At 35.3% G+C, this 5,314-nt stretch overlaps 1 protein-coding gene and 1 long non-coding RNA gene across 5 annotated transcripts in view; one reads left to right on the top strand and one right to left on the bottom strand.

Moving 5' to 3' along the window:
* Akap6 (A-kinase anchoring protein 6) overlaps positions 1 to 5,314 on the top strand; it is a 458,326-nt gene that overhangs the window by 371,289 nt on the left and 81,723 nt on the right. The gene's annotated exons all lie outside the window — the stretch shown is intronic.
* On the bottom strand, positions 574 to 1,444 carry LOC116080177. The gene is made up of 3 exons (XR_004114345.1): positions 1,406 to 1,444; positions 1,062 to 1,127; positions 574 to 695 (listed from the first exon to the last, which is right to left on the bottom strand). It is a non-coding gene; the product is annotated as an uncharacterized LOC116080177 (long non-coding RNA).

Raw genomic sequence — 5,314 nt, forward strand, 5'->3', positions numbered from 1 at the left:
AAAAAAAAGAAAGAAAGAAAGAAAGGAAGGAAGGAAAAGAAAAAGAAAAGAAAAGAAGCACAAGAATTGAGAAGAAAAGAGAGGTATGGGGAATGGATATAGCCAAAGTACATGATACACTTGAATTAAAGTGTTTTTAAAATCACTATATACAATGAATATATGCCAGGAATTAAAAACAACTAAGGAACATCAAAGACCCTCTTCTCTAATTATGTCCTTCATGAGAGAATACCAAATGATGTCCCATGATCTGAGGAGAACACAGCCCAGCTGTACACTCACTTTTACCACTGCTTCCAGGTAACCCAGACCCATGGGAGCTAAAGATAAAGCTCAGCTCAAAAACCCAGCAGAACTACATTCTGAAATCACAGTTATGGAAGTTTCTATCCTTGATATCTCTCTTACCATTTTAACATAGTAAACCCAAAATTTGTTAGGAAACCCAAAGAAAGAAACCTGGAGAACAGTTTCAAAGGTGTTTCTATACTCTGCTTCTGTATTGTGTATTCTATATTTATCTTGGAGTCCTTTTCCACCACCTGGACAAAATACCATGTTCAAAGCAACTTATGAAAGGAAGGGTTTATTGGGAGCTTATAGCTCCAGGGGGTTAGAGTTTATGACCTCCATGGTGGGGTGCATGGCGGAAGTCAGGCAGGCATGGTGTTGGAGCTTACATCTTGAGACAACTACCAGGAAGGAAGATAAAGAGGTAGGCAGAGAGACAGAGAGAGATAAAGTCAGAGATGCTGGGAATGGCAGGGCTTTTGAAATCTCAAAAGTCCATTCTCTAGTTAACACATCTTCAACAAATCTACACTCCCTAATCCCTCCTAAACAGTTCCATCAACTAGGGACCAATTATTCATCTATGTGAACTATAGGGGCCATTATCATTATCATTAACATTACCACAGCACCTAAATAAGTGTGGAACTGTAGACTCATGGTAATGCAAAAAATAAGCACGGGATCTATGCTGATTTTTACTTGTTGTTCTGATAAAAATACCACAACAAAGGCAACTGAAAAAAGCAAGACTTCCTTTGGCTCACAGTTAGAGGGTGCAGTCCATGACAAAACATCCTAGCAGCAGGAGTTGGGGCATCTGGTCATTGCATCTATAGTTAGGAAGCAGAGAATACTGATTACCTTCACTTTAAGAACCAAACCCAGGAAATAGTGTTTTACATTTTTAAGGGCTAGTATTCCCACTCCAACTGACTTAATCAAGACCATCCCTCACAGGCATATCCTGAGGCTCTTCACTCGCTCTAATTCTATAGCCTCCCCCATAACATTATTACATCATGTCCTAGTTAGGGTTTTACTGCTGTGAATAGACACCATAACCAAGGCAACTCTTATAAAGGACAACATTTAATTGGGGTTGGCTTACAGGTTCAGAGGTTCAGTCCATTATCATCAAGTTAGGAGCATGGCAGTGTCCAGGGAGGGATGGTGCAGGAAGAGCTGAGAGTTCTATATCTTCATCTGAAGGTTGCTAGGAGACGACTGGCTTCCAGGCAGCTAGGATGAGGGTCTTAAAGCCCATGCCTACAGTGACACACCTACTCCAACATGGCTACACCTACTTCAACAAGGCCACACCTCCTAATAGTACCACTCCCTGGGCCAAGCATATATAAGCCATCACACGTCACATGCCTTACTTTTAGTCAATTATCTATTTGAGAGTTCAAGGATTTTTCTGAGATAAAGGGATTAATGAGTTAAATGAGATAGTATGTCTATGTTTAAAACTGGTCAATGGTTAAGAGTACTGGGTGCTTTTTCTGGAGACATGGGTTTGGTTCCCAACACACACATGGCAGCTCACAATTGTCTGTAACTTCAGTCACAAAGGACCAGACACCCTCTTCTGGCCTCCTCAGGTACCAGGCATTCATGTGATACATAGATACATATGTATTCAGGCAAATACCCACATATATAAAAATAAATAAGTAAGTAAGTAAATAAAAAAAGATATGCATGGTTAAGAGCTCAATGTTGTAACTATCTGTATTATAAGTACTGAGAAGCTACCTTTAATATTTTTTTACCTTTTAATTTTTATCTTTTAGTCATTTCTTTTGGTTCTTGAGATTTTAATACAATTCTGTCATTTCTGCCTTTTTCTCCCTTCAAACACTCATACTATCTTCCTTGATGCCTTTCAAATTCATGGCCTCTTTATTTCATTAGTGGTTGTTCATGACATACATTTATACAAATATATATTCCTAAATACATAAACACATCCTGCTCAGTTTGTAAATTACCTGTGTATATGTTTTCTTTTCCTTGGGTGAGACTATTTCTTCAGCTCCCAGCATCTCTTAGTTGTCTATAATTCTCTGTGTAGCATTGAAACCTTATAGTCTTTCTCCCAACCATTTGACATGTCTGTTGCTGTTTTCATGGTTCAGCTAATATTTAGGTAGTTAGTCATTTTCTTGATAATTTTTGAGTGTAGCTTCTGACATTTCTAGGAGATACCATCTCTCACAGCAAATTCCCTGATCCTCTGAATATTACAACCTTTGTGCCTTTTTTTTTCTTTTTCAATGTTCTCTGTGCCTTAGCTGAGGAGAGTGTTTCGTAGATATAGCTAATGGGCCCTGGGGTCCACAACTCTGCATTTTCATTGGTCATGGTTTTCTAAAATTGCATCAATCTTTTGTAAAGAAAAGTTTTCTTAATGAGGGATGGAAGACTATATTCAAATATTTAGAATATACTTAGGGATTATGCTGTGAACATGTACATTTCAGGACATTGAAGATGTGATTAATAAAGCAGGTCTTTGGAGTTTCAGTTACTTTGGTTGAATTTAATTTTAAACATTCATATTGAATTGTCTGTTATCTTCCATTACTTCACTCTTACATCATTCCTTCATAATTGACCAGTTTATAGTATTAAGTGCCACAAATTGGTTTTCTTACTTGTTAGCATTAAGATCTTGAACTTTTGGTTGTCTAATATCCAGTGTTTAATTTCTCTTCACCTGATATTCTTTGTTTATATTTTTGATTTCTAGTTTTAAAGGATTCTTTCTAATTTTTGCATTCTACTTCTCTGCAATAGCTATATTTTCCCACTGGTAAATTTACTTAATTATAGATGATGCCATGTAAGTCCTCTAATCATCACATCTAGCTTGGCACAGACTTGCATTTGATGTTGTCAGTTCTGCAGATGATTCTGCTGTTTCCTCCATTGAGGTGATCTGTGAAGAAGGCAGGCTATCTCGGTACCAGAGATGCAGGGAGATTGCCTCTGTCATGAGGGTGGCAACCTTACTCCCTGGATCTAAAATCTTTCTAAACTATATCTTTAAAATTTGAATACTGATCCTGAGAGTCAAGGAGGAAGTAGTCTTTCCAGTCACAAATTATAGCCTGGATGGCTGTACTGATAACAGGAATATATTTTATTGGTTTTATAAATCATCACAATCTTGTTTGAGTCATTTCTAAAATACAAAGAATCCACCAACAAACTGCTAATGCAGTAACAAAAATATTGAATAGGCCTAGAAAAACATCAAAGAAGGAAAACTCTGGATTAAAATTAACTACCAAGCTGATTAATAAGCTCAGCCTGCTATTCCTGCATTTCTTTAGTGATTTCAAGTCCCTCCTTCTTTACCCCCACCACAGGCACACATGCACACAAACACATACATAAACACATATGGTTTAGGGTATCCATGTCTGTACTTGTTACCCATTTGGTTATTTTAAGTTAGTTTATTATATATTACATTCTTTTTTTAAATTTTTTTAATTTTATTTTTTTAACTTTTATTGCATTATGATGAGAAAAATTATATGATTTCAATTTATCTGAATTTGTTAACATTTAAAAACATATTTTAAGTAAATAGAATCAAATCACATTCTTGTTTCCCTTTTACACCCCAACTCCTTACAGAGACCCCACCTTCAATACCTATAATATCTTTTTTGTCATATTTTTTAAAATTTATAAAATATTATAACAATAAAAATGAGTATTATAAAAGTTGTTTGATATAAAACAACAATCAACTTAACAGTCTTATATAGATGCTTGTCTACATCAATACTGAAAATACATAAGTTTTTGTCAATATAAATTTTAAATAACTCCAAATATATTAACTGTATATTTCAAAATAATACATCACTACTAGTATTTTCTTAAATGAGCATAAATATATAAAGTCTTTTTGTTTGTTTGTTTGTTTTGTATTTAGTAGAGCTTAAAATCTTAGCTCTTGCTGTGGTACAAGCCCAAAATAAGAACAATTTTTAGACATTGGATTTCATTGTAATAAGGCTGTACTTCAATGACCCTCACATTACCAAAGGATTTTACCTCCATCGTAGCTAAGCTGAGAGTTGACAGTTCTGCTGTACCAAGGAATGAATTGTAGGCATGATTTTTGGATACAGACTTCCTGCTATGGTCAAAGCTATTTGACTTGAATGATTGTCTTCATTCTCAGGCCACAGAGAACAGGTTACATTAATTTAAGAAATGGTGTGTGTATTAAGATGGTCTACCCATGAAGTCATTCACCAACTGTTTCAATAAACAATGGTCCTGCTTTGAGGGTGGCACAGACATTAGGTGAGGGTAAGAATCTGGTTCATTGGCTGTGATGATTTTGAAAAGCATTCATCTCATAGAAAGAGTAACTTATAAAATCGTCTTCTTCAAACTTGTTAGAATAGTTGCAAACATCAAGCAAAGCATTCAATCTCACTCTTCCTTGTTCTCTTACAAGCCACCTCCCAAGTTAATTGTCTATGTTTCTTTTGGCTGTATAAACTTTTGAAATATGTAAGCTGTTCTGAAAACCATAGTACAGTGTAAAAACATCAAATAAACAATCCTACTAATAGAGAGGCTGAGATAGGAGAAGCCTGATTTCAAGACTATAATATGGAACCCAGCAAGACACTGTCACATACAAACAAGCAGAAAGTGTATATGGATTGTACAATATTAGACCTATTTCTCCAGTTACCAAATTAGAGAGACCATTAGATGACAGCCAACAAACTGTTTTTCCTTGCATTTTTGGATTTCAATCGATTAAGATATGTTGGTAATATTAATTTTCATATTAAGATATTAAGAAAAAGTAATTGTTACTTCCTGTTGTTTTTGTTGTAAAAGGTGGAATTAGGTTTGTGTGGGTTTGTTGAAAGATTATTTTCTTGCTTCTTCTAGGATGTAGTTTCTCTCCTTATGTTGATGTTTTCCATCTATTATTCTTTGTAGGGCTGGATTTGTGGAAAGATATTGTGTA

The sequence above is a fragment of the Mastomys coucha genome, unplaced genomic scaffold (genome assembly GCF_008632895.1).
Source record: "Mastomys coucha isolate ucsf_1 unplaced genomic scaffold, UCSF_Mcou_1 pScaffold6, whole genome shotgun sequence".
In the NCBI taxonomy this organism is placed as follows: Eukaryota; Metazoa; Chordata; class Mammalia; order Rodentia; family Muridae; genus Mastomys; species Mastomys coucha.